This window comes from Oncorhynchus keta, chromosome 32, assembly GCF_023373465.1.
Source record: "Oncorhynchus keta strain PuntledgeMale-10-30-2019 chromosome 32, Oket_V2, whole genome shotgun sequence".
NCBI lineage: Eukaryota > Metazoa > Chordata > Actinopteri > Salmoniformes > Salmonidae > Oncorhynchus > Oncorhynchus keta.
The window spans coordinates 30,553,698-30,575,294 of record NC_068452.1 but is presented as its reverse complement, the minus strand read 5'-3'; the positions used below and the strand labels follow the sequence as shown (position 1 = coordinate 30,575,294).

At 42.9% G+C, this 21,597-nt stretch overlaps 1 pseudogene; it reads left to right on the top strand.

The window, feature by feature from the left end:
• Positions 1-1,002: 1,002 nt before the first annotated feature.
• On the top strand, positions 1,003-18,518 carry LOC127914518 (UBA-like domain-containing protein 2; annotated as a pseudogene).
• Positions 18,519-21,597: the final 3,079 nt, after the last annotated feature.

The window sequence follows — 21,597 nt, the reverse complement described above, 5'->3', positions numbered from 1 at the left end:
TTACAACCCGATTTCAGATGATAGATTTTGAAACACAATTAATATTGTAATAATTGACTGTTTGAAGAGTTGTGTGTGTAGTCTCCAATCTAATTATTAATATACACCATAAAATTCACATTATCCAGGTAACACCCACCTACAATACATAATAGATAGTCTTCTCTGTCACGCTTTCACCTTTAATATACTGTATAGCTACACCTCAGCTGAATTATTCAGTCTTGCAGGGAGGGAGTTTGACGTCCCACTGCCTAGTGGATAGTACTCAGAGATAATCAGAGAATAACACACGGAACGTGTTTGATCACCAATGCAGCCAGAAATTAATACACTTTTCTTCTGTATATGCTGTCTCATAACATAGTATCAGCTATTCAGAGACTCGCCGAAAGCACAGCACATTTATTATTATCGATGTATTTTCAAAAATAAGTATGAACAGTAGGCTTTGCTCACCGTCCATAAGCTGTTATATTATCGACTAATGACTATTATTATGATCAAATGTACAGCATTTGAAACGTGCCTATATTGTAACCAGTACAATATGTCTCTGACTGTTTGGTCTGGCACAAAGACAGCCATCATAACGTTGCTGTAAATATTTACAATATAAATACCAAACCTGGACCTTTTCAATACGTTATCTCTAAATTAACCAATTATTGAACGACCCTCATACCTTCTTATAGAAATAAGCCAATAGGTGTGATTTACTCACCCTCTGTTATCCAATCCATGAATATATGTACGCTGCAATTGCTTTACTCCAACGGCTTGCTGGCTCGCGTGATAGCCAATGGTGTACCAGCCCGTACAATCTTGTTGACTTGTTTATCCAATCAGCTGTTGTGCTTGGCTTTGTTGTTGGTGATGACATGGACATATTTGTTGTTACTGAAGGCGAGGTAGAGCGGTAAGGAGGATCAGGTTTGAGCGATTGTATTCGAAATTTCGAAGAAAAAAGGAGGCTTTGTTTTCTGAGTTTCAACGATAAAATAACTGAGGTGGGGTGAAGAGCGGTTATGTCGGTGAATATGGACGAACTCAGGCATCAAGTGATGATCAACCAGTTTTGTTTGACTGCTGGTTGTGCTGCTGATCAAGCGAAAACAGCTTCTTCAAGCGGCTCACTGGCAATTCGAGGTATGCGATGTGTGTTTATATGTTGGTTTCATAGCGATGCAGCTAACTAGCCACTTTAGCTAGCTAACAAAGGCAAATAATGAGAAGTTCTCGAAATTAGAGAATGGCGATTTTTTACAACCATGTAAATAAACCCAGTCATACGACGGATAAATCCGGAAGACCTGTGGTCTAACATTAGGGAAATGCGGTGTTTGCCAAATTTCTACTTTGACTGTTCACACAGTTAACGTTAACTAGATGGGAAATCGATGCTGCTAACGTTATTGTTTTGAAATATGTATTGGCTACGTTGGTTATTTTATGTTAGGTTTTCATTTGACCCTATTCAATATCAATTTGCATTATCTAACTAGCCATGGTTGCAGTTGATAGTGATCTGATTTCTTTCAATGCCATTTGAACATAATCAATCTCGAACGTCTAATTTAGCTAGATACAGTAATAATGCAAACCCGGCTTTTGATAACTAACTAACTGGCCATCCAGAGCGTCTGAGGTGTGTCCAGAAAAAGAAAATACCTTGAGGTTTTTGAATCCATAAGGTTAACTTTGTTTACATTCTGACTTGACACCACCAAACACGCAGAGGCTCTTCCTGTCCAGACCCCATTGTTGTAGTAAGTAAAAGTTGTCTCAAACGTTGCCTTTGTTTTTTGAATATTGCCGCTGCTCTGAAAATGTTTAGGCTATTTTAGTGTAATAGCATGTATGTTACACAGCTAGCACAGCACCATACCTCATTCCCAACAGGTATGACTTATGGCCAGTCAATACACACTTCCCATTTTGGAACAAGCTGCTACTAGTTATTACTTTCCATATTTGGCTGCGTAAGAGTAGTGCACCAATAAACACACTCACAACACACATTTAAAGAACATTGTGTTTATGATTGCTTGTTGAACAAGGTTAGGAAAGGTGACACAGCTCCTGGATTGACCCTACTCTTGTCCAGGAGTATTCATAGGGGATATCTATCTTTAGGCAGATTACGGTGCCTTATCCTTCCAGTTGTTCATATCCAGTACCCTAGTCCATGCACACCGTATGAACAGGCGTTTCTTCTAAGCTGACACACAGCGTGACCCTTTCAATCATGGTTTCAGCCAGAGCAGCAAGGTGGAATTGTCATTTGAATGAGCGTAATAGTAACATACCTTTTTTAGTGAATACATAATTCACTACATGATATGAAAGAAACATCCAGTTCATGTTGAAGCACACCCTAGAGTAATGTATAATGAAAAAGTATGCAAGGCCACTGGTTTGAAATATTCAACAAAGGCCCTAAGTATGGACAACAGAGAGATGCTGAGAAGATCTGAGGCTTCAGGCCTCTGCTTTCAGATGGTTTCCCCAAACACACCCTGCTCTGTCTAATGGCCAAGCTTTTGTTAGTGCTAGGCAGAAGTGTCAAGGCCAGGTGGTTTGAAGGGGCTGAGGAGGCTGCTCATCTCCTCCCAGGCTTCTGAGAGCAGAGTCAGCCTGTAGCTTGATTGGAGCAGATGCATTGCAGAGACAACTTAACCTCCTCTGTGAAACCTGTCCGGCTCAAGGTCAAAGGGCTAGTTGCTGATGGCTGGGCTGAGCTCTCCCAGATGCTTTTGGCTAAGGAGTGGAGGGTCAAAACATTAGGAACACCTGCTCTTTCCATAGACTGACCAGGTAAAAGCTATGATTCCTTATTAATGTTACTTGTTAAATCCACTTCAATCAGTGTAGATGAAGTGGAGGAGACAGGTTAAAGAAGGATTTTTAAGCCTTGAGACAAGTGGAGACATTGTGCCATTCAGAGGGTGAATGGGCCAGACAAAATATTTAAGTGCCTTTGAATGGGGATATGGTAGTAGGTGCCAGGCGCACCAGTTTGAGTGTGTCAAAACTGCAATGCTGCTGTTTTTCATCCTCAACAGTTTTCCGTGTGTATCAAGAATGGTCCACCACCCAAAGGACATCCAGCTAACTTGACACAACTGTAGGAAGCATTGGAGTCAACATGGACCAGTATCCCTGTGGAATGCTTTCGACACCTTGTAGAGTCCATGTCCCAATGAATTGAGGCTATTCTGAGGAAAAGGGGTGCAACTCAATATTAGGAAGATGTTCCTAATGTTTAGTGCTCTGTGTATATATTGTATATACTGTATGTGTATATGTAGAGTCTCTATATAAAATATTTATGTATAATACAATCTCAAAATGTTAGCCTTTATTGGTTAATTGATTGTCTTTGTGGCTAGTCATCTTTCTATGATATCAGTATAATGTCCCTCTCACCTGGCTACTCATGGCTCCTGGCTAAAGCAGGCTGTTAGCCATGGCTCCTGGCTAAGAAGGCTGTGTCGTCGTCTTACTCCCTGGCTGCAGAGCAGCTGTGTCGTCATGTCTACTCATGGCTCCCTGGCTACAGAGCAGGCTGTGTCGTCGTGTCTACATGGCTCCTGGCTGCAGAGCAGGCTGTGTCGTTGTGTCTACTCCTGGCTGCAGAGCAGGCTGTGTCCACTCATGGCTCCTGGCTGCAGAGCAGGCTGTGTCGTCATGTCTACTCATGGCTCCTGGCTGCAGAGCAGGCTGTGTCGTCATGTCTGCCATGGCTCCTGGCTACAGAGCAGGCTGTGTCGTCATATCTACTCATGGCTCCTGGCTGCAGAGCAGGCTGTGTCGTCGCGGCTCCTGGCTGAGCAGGCTCACTCATGGCTCCTGGCTACAGAGCAGGCTGTGTCATGTCTACTGGCTCCTGGCTACAGAGCAGGCTGTGTCGTCGTGTCTACTCATGGCTCCTGGCTACAGAGCAGGCTGTGTCGTCTGTCGTCTGTCTGCTCATGGCTGCAGACAGCCCCTAACTGCTCATGGCTGCAGAGCAGGCTGTATCCCTGTTACTATGGTTCACTGCAGGGCAGGCTGTGTCCATGGGCATGTTGGGTACTCTCACCTTCAGGGCACAGCCCCCACTCAGCCTCATTATCCCTGTTACCACCAAGTATTAATGGACTTTTATTCTGTATCACCCTAAGTATTTTTTGTGTTCACCTATTTTATCCTATTTCAGGCTGTTTTTTAAAATATGTTTTTGGTATTGTTTGCTGTGCCCTCATTTAGACACCTGTTCAATTATTATGCTTTTTTATATAGGCCTAGTGCTGGGCTTCATTGCAGTGTTCTGTCAGTCATGTTACATAAGCAACACTGTCATGACTCTTCTCTGCTCCATTGCTAGGTTCTCTGCTCCATTGCTAGGTTCTCTGCTCCACTGCTAGGTTCTCTGCTCCATTGCTAGGTTTTCTGCTCCGTCAGGTAATGGATGCTCTCACTTAAAGCCCATGAGTAGTACTGAACCTTTATGTCAATGCTTTTAGATATGGTGTTGCACTGTGTGTTTGTAACCTACATTATTTGTGTGTGAAACGGAACCGTTGTTGATTGGTCTTGATGTACACAGAAACACACTTAACATAAATAGACAAATAACAGTGTGATCCCAGCAGCCTGGTAGACAATGGCAGTGCAGCACATTCATGTTGATATGTGTGTCACGTTGAGCAGCAGACATTCCTGCACTACTGCTGCTGTTGTCAAACAACCACAGAGCATGGTTTGTGGGGGAGGGGTCGACTTCAGCCGTGAGGGGAAACCACACATTCATTGAAGTGTTTGCAAAGAGAGATTCTAGTGAAAGGAAATGGAGGCTAGGCAAGGGACTAAGGTTTAGCTAGACATGCTGTCATTTTAGTAGTAGGCTGCATGTAATTATTTTAATTCAGTTACTAAGACACATTCATATGAGGCGATTTGTATACGAAGGAATGACACAGCATTTGTCAATTTTCCACCTCTTAAAAAAGAACATGAATCATGGGCCAGTCAGACTACGTGAATCATAAAACCGGTATCTTGCAATAAAATCTGATAAACTACTAAGGATATGTTTTGGTATGAGTGTATTTTTGTTTCCGGCCCATGGTGTCCTTACCAGGCTGGCCTTTGTGTTCACAACAGAGTGAAACAATAGAAGTAGCCTATGGATTTCCTTGTTTGTGTTCAAGGGCAGCAACTGAAAGTAGGACTGCTTGTTTACATTGTGTTTCCTCATAGCCCGTCAGAAGAAGGCTGTCACAAACAAGGTTTTATTGTGGCCTATGTGAATTGTCTCTGAGAAAATAGCACATACCCTATTCACGGTAGTTTATATAGCCTAAACTGTTTACATATCACTGAGTTGTAAACACTAGTTTTAGGTAAAGGAACAGTACTAGACTACTAGCGATTTTCTTTTCCATGCTAATTATAATTTTAAACAAGCTTGTGTAGTGTGTACATTCTCACTAAGTCATTAGCCTGTCTGCCACTGCCTATCTCTCCGCGTGGTTTACAAACCCTGTTTTAGACAGTGGAGGATAATAGTTTTAACCCCAGAGTCATGTGATCTACTTGTACCAACTGACCCATAGGCCGATGTTAGCAGAGGGGGATGGGGTCAGACTCTCCACGGTGAGCGGATTGGAAGGTGAAATGTGTAACTACTGTTTTGTGGTCTGCAAACTAAGATGGGCATGAGTACTGAACGGACGTCAAAACTCAATATTTAACCAGAGATTATACTTTTTTTATACTGTAAAACTATTTGGTCCATTTTTTTGTTGACTCTGTTAGATTTGTTCATTTGCGTAACACAACAAAAAATAAACCAAGCCAAGCATTACAAAGTTCTGCTCCTAAATTCCCTTTACCCTCCTTGTCTCACTCACTCAGTTGTGTTCTGACCTGCTCCTCTAGACACGGCGTGACTGGTGCACACACAAGCTCCCGTTAGGCCTACAGAAATAAACGTCTATAAAAACAGATCTAACTGATGGGATACACAAGCTACATTCCTTGCCAAATGACATCAGTCAACCAATCCATTTTGAATTTGTGATAAAACTGAAGTAGGGAAATATGTGTTCCAACAATGCGCTGCAATTTTGTAATAACCGCGTCATTTTCCGCTTTAATATGCTGCATTGCGGTTGTCACTAGTTACCACAAAGTCAAAATTGACTGTACTGAACAATTCATGAAAACAAAAAATCGCTTTTTGGTCTTAAGGTTAGGCATAAGGTGTTAAAATCTGATTTTAAGAAGAGACGTTGTAGAAACAGGCATAGTTTATTTTTTATTTAACTAGGCAAGTCAGTTAAGAACAAATTCTTATTTACAATGACGGCCTTACCCGACGACGTTGTGCCAATTGTGCGCTGCCCAATGGGACTCCCAATCACGCCGGTTGTGATACAGCTCTGGAATCGAACCATGGTCTGTAGTGACCCTCTAGCACTGAGATGCAGTGCCACTCGGCCCCACTCGAAAGCCTGACCTTGTGGCTGTGGTAACTAGTGTAACGTGACCCCACTTTGAACTGCTAGTGCCATTTTAGGATTGGTTAGCCTTGGCTAAATATACCCCCCATAAACATATTTCAGATTCTACTCTGAAATATGCTACAGCATTAGTTTGAGAAAGACCGAGCGTATTTTCACCAGCATCATTAAGCCTAGGCCTACCAAACAGATGTCATGGTCATAATTCATCCCATTGCAGTGTTCAAAGTGGAATTGTTATTCCATTTAGAAAATTCCAAAGAACAGGCAGAATAAACTAGACAACAGTCTATATCAAAAGAAAAAAATACATATTTTGGTTTGTAACTCTTTAAATGATCAGATGTGCATCACTTTGCACTATTCGGTTCTATTTGATTCTGTTATATTACATTTGAGTCATTTAGCAGATGCTCTTATCCAGAGCAATTAGGCTTAAGTGTCTTGCTCTTGGTTACATCGACAGATTTATTTTCTCACCAAGTCAGCTCGGGATTCAAACCAGCAACCTTTCGGTTACTGGCCCAATGCTCTTAACTGCTACTATAAAATAGATGTGTCTTGACTGATAAGGGCTCGGGAAATAAAAGTCTTGTCTGCTAAATTAACAAAACAAGGCTATGCCATTGCACAGCTATATGCTTCTACAAGAAAGTGCCACACTGTGGAGGTTACTACCTTTTTGAAGATTGAGTTCCAATATATAATACAACCACTTGATATTACAGGTTCAGTAAATGTATCTTAAATAGCACTTTTTTTTTAAATTGATTCAATATACACTGAGTGTACAAAACATTATGAACACCAGCTCTGACCAGATGAATCCAGGTGAACGCTATGATCCCTAATTGATGTCACCTGTTAAATCCACTTCAATCAGTGTAGAGGAAGGGGAGGAGGCATGTTAAATACGTTTTTTTTAAAGCCCGGAGACAATTGAGATGGTTTGTGTCAAGAACTGCAACGCTGGTGGGTTTTTACATGTTCAACAGTTTTCTGTGTATCAAGAATAGTCTACCACCCAAAGGACATCCAGCCAACTGGACACAACTGTGGGGAAGCATTGGAGACATGGGCCATATTCTGTGAACACTTTCCACACCTAGTAGAGTCCATGCCCCGACGAATTGAGGCTGTTCTGAGGGCAAATGGGGGTGGGGGGTCATTCGCAACTCAATATTAGAAAAAGTGTTCTTAATTTTTTTGTACACTCAGTGTATATATATGAGGCAATTTAGCAATTAGGATTTGTTATCTTTACTGGTTCTGATAAATTTACGCTTTGTTGCGCACTGTTGGCATAGCTAACTGCACACATTTTTTCCAGTGTGGGCCTTTAGTTCTAAAAAGTATTTTTTCCCGAATATTCAGAAAAAATAATGCGAGTACTTGAACACTCAAAGGTCAAATGCCCATCTTAACAAGAATGACGGTTCAAGTGCTCACAATGTTCTCACAGACAATTTCCTCTCTTCCCTCGTTCTGTCTCTCCTCTCTCCCTCCACAGACAGCCTTAAGCTCCTTTTCCAGGAGGCCAACATCCCTAGTCACCACCACCAGATGGTAAGTGCATTTTGTTCCCTTAAAAAAAAAAAGGGGCTTACGGCATGTATTACATTCTGTCAGTGTGGTCAGAGCTAATACGGGGCATGGCTGCAGCGTCAGTAACCAGGCCAGTCTGCTCCTCCTCTTTCAGTCAGACAGACAGAGGGACAGATTCACCAACAGGACAGGACTAGAGCCATGGGCATAGTAATACAGCTGTGTCTGGCAGAGGACATCACTGGAGTTATTACTCCTGAGTAGTAAAGTCTACATCCTGCTATACTACTCCACGGTGCTTATTGGTTTTCAACACTGCCTTTTAGGTAAACTTACTTAAGATATACTGCCACATGGACCGGCACCATGCTTTTAGTGCAACATATGTTTCATATCATGAATTCTTAAACCCTACACAATATTTTTGAAACCTTTTCCTTCAACATGTATTGCATGAAAATATGCATTGTTATGCCAACCTGGTTGTCAGGCACAGCCAAGTAGCTGGGTCCCACAGCTAATTTAACCGCAATGATAGCAATGGCACAAGGCTGGCCCCTCCTGGCTCAAGCCAATTTACGCAATGCTATTCCCAACGGCTATAGTGATCATGTGGTCCGTGCATGAAACCATTTCTGCTTCAACTGACCAGTAAAAGCCCTGGAGCGGCGAGCTGGAAATGTAATGTACGTTTACCACATGGAGGCTGTGCTGTGAGCATGCAGTGTTGACGTGTACACTGAACCCAGCCATCCCCTTATCATCTGTCTGTTGCTGCTCTGCTGCTACAACACTTTTTGGTTTTCTCTCTCTTTTTCCCTTCCTCTTGGGTGGGAGGAGTATGTTCGAGCTTGAGCGAGAGGAGAGGTGTGTGAGTGGCGGGGGCCAGGGTTTGTTATTATTTTCGGTGCAGCCATTACATCATACCGCTGGAGGGTGAGGGTGTATGTGTACAAGTGTGTTTGTGTGAGGCGGGCATGTGCATGCTGGGAGGAGGAGTGATGTAAGAGAGCTATCTGCTACAGAGGAGGAGGAAGGGCTGTTAAAGGATAGAGCGAGAGAGGACGAGGCAATCATCAGCAGCTGCAAGCCATCTCCATGTATTGTGGGTGTTAGTCCTTCCCCCCCTCTCTTCTAGGTTGCCCTGCACTCCTTGGGGCCTGGGGGAGCCACAGGGGAAACAGTGGGTGTGGGGAAGATAGAGCTCCGTGTAGCAACAATAATGTACACAACACTGCCCTCAATCAAACACTATTGACTATACAGGGAGAACAAAGATGTGTATATGTAAAGGACTCTATAGCCTTAAACCTACACCGAAGGGTCACATTTCCACAACCACTTGACATCCAGGGTTGCATTGCTTGTTGTAAACATGGGGCTGGGTTTTCATTTATTTAATTAGGCCTAGTACTTGACCTGAGAACAAATCAAATCAAATGTATTTATATAGCCCTTCGTACATCAGCTGATATCTCAAAGTGCTGTACAGAAACCCAGCCTAAAACCCCAAACAGCAAGCAATGCAGGTGTAGAAGCACGGTGGCTAGAAAAAAACTCCCTAGAAAGGCCAAAACCTAGAGATGAAACCTAGAGAGGAACCAGGCTATGGGGTGGCCAGTCCTCTTTCTGGCTGTGCCGGGTGGAGATTATAACAGAACATGGCCAAGATGTTCAAATGTTCATAAATGACCAGCATGGTCAAATAATAGTAAGGCAGAACAGTTGAAACTGGAGCAGCAGCATGGCCAGGTGGACTGGGGACAGCAAGGAGTCATGTCAGGTAGTCCTGGGGCATGGTCCTAGGGCTCAGGTCCTCCGAGAGAGAAAAGAAAGAAGGAGAGAAATTAGAGAAAACACACTTAGATTCACACAGGACACCGAATAGGACAGGTGAAGTACTCCAGATATAACAAACTGGGACCCTAGCCCCCCGACACAAACTACTGCAGCATAAATACTGGAGGCTGAGACAGGAGGGGTCAGGGGAGACACTGTGGCCCCATCTGAGGACACCGGACAGGGCCAAACAGGAAGGATATAACCCCACCCACTTTGCCAAAGCACAGCCCCCACACCACTAGAGGGATATCTTCAACCACCAACTTACCATCCTGAGACAAGGCTGAGTATAGCCCACAAAGATCTTCCGCCACGGCACAACCTATGGAGGGGTGCCAACCCAGACAGGATGACCACAACAGTGAATCAACCCACTCAGGTGACGCACCCCCTGCAGGGACGGCATGAGAGAGCCCCAGTAAGCCAGTGACTCAGCCCCTGTAATAGGGTTAGAGGCAGAGAATCCCAGTGGAAAGAGGGGAACTGCCAGGCAGAGACAGCAAGGGCGGTTCTGCTCCAGAGCCTTTCCGTTCACCTTCCCACTCCTGGGCCAGACTACACTCAATCATATGACCCACTGAAGAGATGAGTCTTCAGTAAAGACTTAAAGGTTGAGACCGAGTTTGCCTTCTGACATGGGTAGGCAGACCGTTCCATAAAAATAGAGCTCTATAGGGAGAAAGCCCTGCCTCCAGCTGTTTGCTTAGAAATTCTAGGGACAATTAGAGGCCTGCGTCTTGTGACCGTAGCGTACGTGTAGGTATGTACGGCAGGACCAAATCAGAGAGATAGGTAGGATCAAGCCCATGTAATGCTTGTAGGTTAGCAGTAAAAACCTGAAATCAGCCCTTGCTTTGACAGGAAGCCAGTGTAGAGAGGCTAGCACTGAGTAATATGATAAAAAAATTTGGTTCTAGTCAGGATTCTAGCAGCCATTTTGCACTAACTGAAGTTTATTTAGTGCTTTATCCGGGGTAATGGAAAATAGAGCATTGCAGTAGTCTAACCTAGAAGTGACAAAGCATGGATTCATTTTTCTGCATCATTTTTTTGACAGAAAGTTTCTGATTTTTGCAATATAGATGGAAAAAAGCTGTCCTCGAAATGGTCTTGATATGTTCTTCAAAAGAGAGATCAGGGTCCAGAGTAACGCCGAGGTCCTTCACAGTTTTATTTGAGACGACTGTACAACCATTAAGATTAATTGTCAGATTCAACAGAAGATCTCTTTTGTTTCTGGGACCTAGAACAAGCATCTCTGTTTTTGTCCGAGTTTAATAGTAGAACGCTTGCAGCCATCCACTTCCTTATGTCTGAAATACATGTTCTAGCGAGGGCAATTTTGGGCTTCACCATGTTTCATTGAAATGTACAGCTGTGTGTCATCCGCATAGCAGTGAGTTAACATTATGTTTTCGAATAACATCCTCTAAGAGGTAAAAATGTATAGTGAAAACAATAGTGGTCCTAAAACAGAACCTTGAGGAACACCGAAATTTACAGTTGATTTGTCAGGAGGACAAACCATTCACAGAGACAAACTGATATCTTTCCGACAGATAAGATCTCAACCAGGCCAGAACATGTCCGTGTAGACCACTTTGGGTTTCCAATCTCCAAAAGAATGTGGTGATCGATGGTATCAAAAGCAGCACTAAGGTCTAGGAGCACGAGGACAGATGCAGAGCCTCGGGTCCGATGCCATTAAATGTCATTTACCACCTTCACAAGTGCCGTCTCAGTGCTATGATGGCCTAAAACCAGACTGAAGCATTTTTTGTATACATAGTTTGTCTTCAGGAAGGCAGTGTGAGTTGCTGCGCAACAGCCTTCTAAAATGTTTGAGAGGAATGGAAGATTCGATATAGGCCGATAGTTTTTATATTTTCTGGGTCAAGGTTTGGCTTTTTCAAGAGAGGCTTTATTACTGCCACTTTTAGTGAGTTTGGTACACATCCAGTGGATAGAGAGACATTTATTATGTTCAACATAGGAGGGCCACACAGGAAGCAGCTCTTTCAGTAGTTTAGTTGGAATAGGGTCCAGTATGCAGCTTGAAGGTTTAGAGGCCATGATTATTTTCATCATTGTGTCGAGATATAGTACTAAAACACTTGAGCGTGTCTCTGGATCCTAGGTCCTGGCAGAGTTGTGCAGACTCAGACAACTGAGGTTTGGAGGAATACAGGTTTAAAGAGGAGTCCGTAATTTGCTTTCTAATAATCATAATCTTTTCCCTCAAAAAGTTAATGAATTTATCACTGCTAAAGTGAAAGTCATCCTCTGGGGAATGCTGCTTTTTAGTTAGCTTTGCTGACAGCATCAAAAAGGAATTTTGGATTGTTCTTATTTTCCCCACTGCTAGAAAATAGGATGATCGAAAGCAGCAGTGAGGGCTCTTTCGATACTGCACGTACCGCTCCAAGCTAGTCGGAAGACTTCCAGTTTGGTGTGGTGCCATTTCGTGCCTACCTTTCTGAAGCTTGCTTCAGAGCTCGGGTATTTTCTGTGTACCAGGGAGCTAGTTTCTTATGAGAAATGTTTTTAGTTTTTAGCGGTGCAACTGCATCTAGGGTATTGCGCAAGGTTAAATTGAGATCCCTAGTTAGGTGGTTAACTGATTTTTGTCCTCTCGTCCTTGGGGGCAGAGGGAGTCTGGAAGGGCATCAAGGAATCTTTGTGTTGTCTGTGAATTTATAGCACGACTTTTGATGGTCCTTGGTTGGGGTCTGAGCAGATTATTTGTTGCACCTGTAAACGTAATAAAATGGTGGTCCGATAGTCCAGGGGATTATGAGGAAAAACATTAAGATCCACAACATTTATTCCATGGGGACAAAACCAGGTCCAGCGTATGACTGTGACAGTGAGTGGGTCCAGAGACATGTTGACAAAAACCCACTGAGTCGATGATGGCCCAAAAGCCTTTTGAGTGGGTCTGTGGACTTTTCCCATGGAATATTAAAGTCACCAAAGATTAGAATATTATCTGCTATGACTACAAGGTCCGATAGGGAATTAGGAACCTATTGAGAAACGCTGTATATGGCCCAGAGGCCTGTAAACAGTAGCTATAAAAAGTGATTGAGTAGGCTGCATAGATTTCATGACTAGAAGCTCAAAAGACGAAAACATCTTTTTTTTTTTTTTTTTTGTAATTTGAAATTTGCTATCGTAAATGTTAGCAACACCTCCGCCTTTGCGGGGATGCACGGGGGATATGGTCACTAGTGTAGCTAGGAGGTGAGGCATCATTTAAAACAGTAAATTCATCAGGTTTAAGCTATGTTTCAGTCAGTCCAATCACATCAAGATTATGATCAGTGATCCTGCTCATTGGACTATAATTGCCTTTGAAGTAAGGGATCTAACATTAAGTAGCCCTATTTTGAGATGTGAGGTATCATGATCTCTTTCAGTAATGACAGGAATGGAGGTGGTCTTTATCCTAGTGAGATTGCTAAGGCGAACACCGCCATGTTTAGTTTTGCCCAACCTAGGTCGAGGCACAGACACGGTCTCAATGGTGATAGCTGAGCTGACTACACTGACTAAAGCTAGTGGCAGACTCCACTATGCTGGCAGGCTGGCTAACAACCTGCTGCCTGGCCTGCACCCTATTTCATTGTGGAGCTAGAGGAGTTAGAGCCCTGTCTATGTTGGTAGATAAGATGAGAGCACCCCTCCGAAGCTAGGGATGGAGTCCATCACTCCTCAGCAGGTCAGGCTTGGTCCTGTTTGTGGGTGAGTCCCAGAAAGAGGGCCAGTTATCTACAAATTCTATCTTTTGGGAGGGGCAGAAAACAGTTTTCAACCAGCGATTGAGTTGTGAGACTCTGCTGTAGAGCTCATCACTCCCCTAACTGGGAGGGGGCCAGAGACAATTACTCGATGCCGACACATCTTTCTAGCTGACATGCACGCAGAAGCTATGTGATCTCTGACTGTTTCATCCTAACATCGTTGGTGCCGACGTGGATAACAATATCTCTATACTCTCTGCATTCGCCAGTTTTAGCTTTAGCCAGCACCATCTTCAGATTAGCCTTAACATTGGTAGCCCTGCCCCCTGGTAAACAGTGTATGATCGCTGGATGATTCGTTTTAAGTCTAATACTGCGGGTAATGGAGTCGCCAATGACTAGAGTTTTCAATTTGTCAGAGCTAATGGTGGGAAGCTTCGGCGTCTCAGACCCCGTAACGGGAGGAGTAGAGACCAGAGAAGACTCGGCCTCTGACTCCGACCCGCTGCTTAATGGGGAAAACCGGTTGAAAGTTTCTGTCGGCTGGTTGAGCTTTCCTACAGCATTTCCTTCCAGAAACCGTGAGAAAGTTGTCCGGCTGCGGGGACTGTGCCAGGGGATTTATACTACTATCTTTACTTACTGGTGGCACAGACGCTGTTTCATCCTTTCCTACACTGAAATTACCCTTGCCTAACGATTGCGTCTTGAAGCTGGGCTTGTAGCACAGCTATCCTCGCCGTAAGGCGAGTACAGCGACAAGTCATAATAAGTAAGTCCTAGAGAGGATGACATTCCTATATCGATTTAATTACATTGTTTCTTTTCATTACTCTGTACATAATGTAATTAATGGAAAGTGGGTAGTGCACTGTGGTGGTGGTGGTAGTAGGGGTGGTGGTTGTGGTGGTGGTGGTAGTCGTAGTAGTTGTGGTGGTAGTCGTAGTAGATGTAGTTGTTGTGGTGGTAGTAGTGGTTGTGGTAGCACATGGTAGCACATGACATTTGTCATATCACCTATTTCCCCTCTGATGTGTGAGCCCATGAGGGATGTAACTGTTTGTGTTGCTGTGGGGCAGTACAAGCTCTACCCTGCCCCTTCTGATGACAAAACAAGTAACCATAAATACTGTAGGAGAAGTTCTGGTTTGAGCCCATAGCCTGGCCAAATATAATGATTTACTCCTTTACTAGGACCTTCCTATAAACTAATTAAACTGCTACCACAACTATTACCACCACTATTATTATCATACTACTACAATCACTACTATTATCACTACCACTACTATTATCACGACTACCACTAATATCACTACCACTACTATTATCCCTACTACTACTAATATCACTACCACTACTATTATCACTACTACCACTACTATCACTACCACTACTATTATCACTACTACCACTACTATCACTACCTACTACTATTATCACTACTACTACTACTATTATTAGCATCACTACCACTACTATTATCACTATCACTACTATTATCCCTACTACTACTGCTACTATTATCACTACCACTACTATTATCACTACCACTACTATTATCCCTACTACTACTACTACCTACTACTACTATTATCACTACCACTACTATTATCCCTACTATCACTACCATTACTATTATCACTACCACTACTATTATCCCTACTACTACTACTACTACTATCATCCCTACCACTACTACTATTATCACCGCTACTACTACTATTATCACTACTACTACTATTATCACTACCACCACTACTATTATCACTACCACTACTATTATCCCTACTACTATTATCACTACCACTACTATTATCGCTACTACTACTACTATTATCACTACCACTACTATTACCCTACTACTACTACTATTATCCCTACCACTACTATTACCATCACTACCACTACTATTATCCCTACTAATACTATTATCACTCCTGCTACTATTATCACTACTACTACTACTATCACTACTATTATCCCTACTACCACTACTATTATCACTACCACTACTATTATCCCTACCACTACTATTATCACTACCACTACTATTATCACTACCACTACTATTATCCCTACTACTACTACTACTACTACTACTATTATCACTACCACTACTATTATCACTAGCACTACTATTACCCCTACTACCACTACTATTATCACTACCACTACTATTATCCCTACTACTACTACTACTACTACTACTACTACTACTACTACCACTACTACCACTATTATCACTACTATTATCACCACTACTATTAATACTACTATTAATACCACCACTACTATTACTACTATTATCACTACCACTACTACTACTATTATCACTACCACTACCACTTATTATTACCACCACTACTATTATCCCTACCACTATTATTATTACCACCTCTACTATTATCCTTACCACTACTATTATCCCTACCACTACTACTACTACTACTACTACTATTATCCCTACCACTACTACTATTATTACCATTACTATTATCACCATTACACTACTATTATCACTACCACTACTACTATTATCACTACTATTAATACCACCACTACTATTATCACCATTACACTACTATTATCACCACTACTATTATCCCTACCCCTACTACTATTATCACTACTACTACTATTATTACCACTACTACTATTATCCCTACCACTACTATTACCACTACTACTATTACCACTACTACTATTATCACCTACTACTATTATCACCTACTACTATTATCACCAATACCACTACCACTACTATTATCACCACTACCACTACTATTATCACCTACTACTATTAACACCACTACCACTACTATTATCACCACTACTATTATCACCTACTACTATTATCATCCCTACTACTTCACTACTATTATCACCACTACCACTACCACTACTATTATCACCACTACCTACTGCTATTATCACCACTACTATTAACACCACTACCACTACTATTATCACCACTACTACTACCACTACTATTATCACCACTACCACTGCTATTATCACCACTACTATTAACACCACTACCACTACTATTATCACCACTACTATTAACACCACTACCACTACTATTATCACCACTACCACTAATACTATTACTAGCTGTACCACTATTGTAAACATTAAGGATGATATCGCAACAGTTGTAACTTGAAAGTATGTGGTGTTCAAAACTCCCTTGTGAATGTGTGTATGTGTTTTGTGTAACGTGGCGGCAGATGGGGTCCAGTCCAGACCTGCCCTTCCTCTCAGCCAAACATGCTAGACAAGGCCCTAGCCTCACCCTCCCAGCACAGCACTGTAGCTCAACACTGCCCAGCATACGGTTGTTATTGTTATTGCTGTCTACCTACTCACTGCTTCACTAGGACCAAGCCTTATAGCCGTACAGCTGCATCTGGACAGTCTAAGCAGCTGTAGTGCTTCTGAGTCGACTTCATTGCTTTATAGCTAAATTTGATCACTTGACTAGATAACTCATATTTGAATATCTCTCCTTTACTATTAATTTCCATAACAAACAAGTTGAATAATTCACAGCTTAAAGCATGAACTCAGTCACGTCTCTCCCAAGAAAAACAGGAAACCCCCTGTATGGACCACCATCTTGGGTCCTGCAGGAGGGGCAGTTTCAGTGTGGTCAACCATCACAGACCTAGACAGACTGAAACCATGCTTGTCCATCTCCTAACTGGAGCAGCTGCTGCTCACTCTGACAGACCAGTCACCTCACATCAACACTAAGACTGTGCCTCACTTCTCACGATACTCAATACTATACTGTATGCTGCACTACACTCTTCTCCCTCCACTTTCAAAATGTCTAGTATCTTAGCTAGCTATGACCATGCCTGTCCCAGGCTATAATCTGGTTTGGTGACCGAATCAATTTACCTTTTCAACTTTAGACACCTCTTTCATACTATTAGATCCACATTTCGGTGCTGCGTGACCTCATGTCAGCAGGGCCGTGGCTGTGTGTTAGAAATAAAACAGCCCTGACCTCCTGCTGCAATGCTAAGAAGTCCTCTGTCCTGTAATGGCTGCTAGCCTGCTACCTGATCCCTGTTGGTGGTGGGGGTGTTTCTATCCTGAGGCACCACACTCAGTCTTACAAATTATAAAGCCATTCATGGCCTCAGTGGGGACATCTGACATTTTGTGCAACTGCACAGCATGTTAAGCTGCCATGTTTACCACAGTGAATGGATGTAGGTGGCTGCAGTGTTTAGAAACCTTGTCGTCACAATGTTCAGCAGTTGTACTGCACACAATGCCCAAGTCTACAAGTGAACTGCCTCCCACAACAGTAACTAACTAATCTAGGCTATTTGTTTTATGAACTCACCAATCATGCCTTCTATTGGTACATAGAGTTCACAGCAGGCAGCAGCAATGGAAGCACCCCATGGGGACCAAATCATTGGGACAGAATGTTAAAATGAAGTGTTTGCATTCAACTCAATGTAAGTCACTCATTTTAAACCCCACGTGTCTTCTGTTTTCCAGATGTGCACTCCAAGAAACACCCCAGCCACGCCGCCTAACTTCCCGACACCATCACCATGTTCTCCAAGCTGAGGACGTCAGACTGCTCGGGAGCTCCGGAGGCGGAGGTCCCACCCAGGTGTCCATGGCCTGCTCCCCCCTCCTCCACAGCTGGCTTCGGATCCTTCTGGGCCTCATCACCCCCAACCACCAGCCTGTCTGGCTGCCCCCTCCTCGCCCACAGGCCACCACATGCACCAGTACCAGCTACCAGCACCACCACCACATGCACCAGACCCCCATGTGGCCCCCTGTGTCCCAGCCCGGCAGCGCCCAGCAGACCCCTGTTGTATCGGTCCTGCATGGCCAGAGATGAGACTCTACCCAGGTGTGGGAAGGAGGGGGCTGGGGAGGATAGGGTGGGGCTGTGGCTGGGCTGGGCTATGTGCAGCCTAATGAATCTACTAGGTGGGTTGGGTGTCAGGATTGAAGGGTCTTGTTGGCCAAGGGGAAAATACACGCCACTGTTGTTTTCCTTCCTTTCTTCTGTTTTTTCTAAATGACGTTCTCCTTCTTTGGAGGACGCCTGTCTCTGCTCTCTTCTCTTCATTACAACTCATCAAAGCCTGGGAAGAACCGGGAGAGAACTAATTAATAACAATATGAGGAAGTGGAATATGGATCGAAGGGGGTGGAGTCTCTAACCCCCCCAAGGACTCTGGGAAAGGCAGTTTTCTTGTCAATGCTAGTTGAGCCCTGACCCAGCAGAGCACTTAGGGATAGGGAGCCATGTGATCTGGGTTAAAGTGCTTGATTATTGGCTGTTTTTCAAAACTTTCTCCCTTTGGGGTTCAATAACGCTCCAGAGATGTGGACCAGGGATTTCACAATAACCAGCAGACAAAATCAAATGGGACTGCAACACAAATGATGATGGTTTGTGTTCTCGGCTGATCTTATGGCCCAGAAAAAAACATTTTTCAATATTGTTTGTGGTATGGGGATCTGTATAGTACAGATCATGGAGAAACACTGTAGCCATTTTGTCAAGTTTCATGTAGCCATGTATCCCTTTTAAAATGTTATTTTGTAAGTACTATGTAGCTTAGTGAAACCTGACTCAAAGTGGCTCCACTGCATGCTGTTGTCTGGAGGGAAGTGGGCTCTTCAGTATGTGGACTCCGAAGCTTTGGTTTAAGATATCTGAAACCTGACCTTTACATCAGAAGTGTTTTAAGGAGATGTGTAAAGAAATGTTAATACTGTAATTCAGTTTGTGTTGAGATACAGCAAAGTATGCAATCATTTGATGGAAGCCTGAAGCCAGTTTAAAGGCTGATACATTTTTATCCTTGTATTTGGGAACATTTTCTACCTATGGATGTCAAACTCCAGGGCGCACTGCATCTCAGTTCTAGAGGCGTCACTATCGACCCTGGTTTGATTCCAGGCTGTATTACAACCGGCCGTGATTGGGAGTCCCATAGGGTGGCGCACAATTGGCCCAGCATCGTCGGGTTAGTTTGGCCAGGGCAGGTCAGTCATTGTAAATAAGAATTTGTTCCCGCGCTGACTTGCCTAATAAACGTTTTTGACTGATAATGTAAACTGGTTTTCAGTGACAATTATGGAAACATCTTCTAAACTCCATTGTAAATAAAGGCTCAGCAGAAACAAAGTGCAAAAGCGTTGAACTCCGTAACCTGGCTGGGGACGAGATTGAGATCTCAGAAGTTATCTGTCAACACTGAACTTAATCTGGTTTGCAAATGTTTTGACTAACATAGATGGGTGTGAGCCATCAGTAGGCTACCTCTTCAGGTTTCTATGGGAAGTGGAGGCCAACTCAGTGATTTACTACACAACCTCTAGCAGAAGATCAACTGGTTCTACCTCTGGTTAAATAGGAGAGGCCGAATGTATTCCCTGCAGAAACAGTCGGTTTCAATGGGTCAGATTAGCAGAATCTCTCCTAGTGCTCAAAACGTGTGTAATTCCCTCCGTTAGAATAGTGGCTGATTGACTGATGATGAATTGAGTGTCTTGTCAACTATAGAATATGAATTTAGTACGGGTTGCAAATATTTACTAAATGATTGTTCAGGCAATGTTTACATATGAGATTCAGTGTACTGATGAACAATGCTTCATAACCCAGAGTCTTACTTATAGGTGAGCTCTTCATACAACAGCCCATGTCAGAACATTTGCAAATCTATCAATGGTGACAGATGGAAAGGTAGCCATTTCACCCCATCATTCTCATTATAATTATCACAATAAAGAGGAATAGGAGTCTGAACAGGTTGAAGTTTGTATACAGAGAAGTACTTTATCTGAAATAATGTCACATTCATTCATGCCCTCAATAAATGATGCTTTAATATTATGCCTGCCTGCCACGTCTTCACTCAGACAATCATATTTTACGATCCCTCTGGTTGAATACATGTCAAATCACATTTGTCAAGCTGTGACCTTTGTGAGGATGATTTTATAATGTACAATATGGACAGTCGTGTAGCATTGGCCAGATGCCACCTGGCCAATGTGGACCCTTGTCAATGTCACCAGAAAGAAGGGACACTGCTCCACTGTGCTGCCATGTGGTCTGTTCTGGTTCTAAATCCATGGATCTTTTCAGATGGACATTAGAAACTCAACGGTGGTTCCTCTTGGGGTGTTCATATCACCACCTCATTCATTAACTCATGTGTTCTATTAAGGGGAACGTTTGTTGTCAACTGCATGAGTTTTGGTTGGTGATTTTCCAGTTCTGTGTTTTTAACAAGGTGGGAATGGAGGGTGGTCCCATAATGAGTGTTTCCTGCTGTGTGGATTACTGGCTCCTCCTCCTCAGTATTGTTGTGGTAACTAACACACCCAGACACAGTAGTGTTGGGTGATTATGGTTCCTGTGGTGATGTGACCCGGTCTCCATTCTCCTCGATCAACAGTAGACCAGTTTGGTCCCCCATGATATCTGTACAAACTGGGTGTTATGAAATGTTTGATCGTCATGTTCACCCATACAAGATGTGCAGAATGCGAAGTCTGATGCCGAGCAATCTGCAGTAACTTAAGTCAAACAACAAGAACTTCTCATGGACCCTCATTTACATCTCTCTAATCCAACTTTTTATATAGATATTTCTCCTGTACTGTGTTTATTTCCCTGTTGAAATGTGTATTTATATGTTTAATAAAATAAGGTATGATCTGCTAAGTGTTGGAGTTGTTCTGGGGTCTTGTTTTTGCTGAGAATAATTGTTGTGCTTTTATGAAATATGGTTGCTAAGGCACATTTGAACACATCATAGCAGTAACTTTGCTTTTTGAGAATATTTTCTGTAAGGTAATATCCCTTCAGTAATGATATGACACTGCTCAATACTATAGTAATCTATATATCCCTACAAGTAGTGTCTCTGTAGTACAAAGGAACAAGTAGGCCT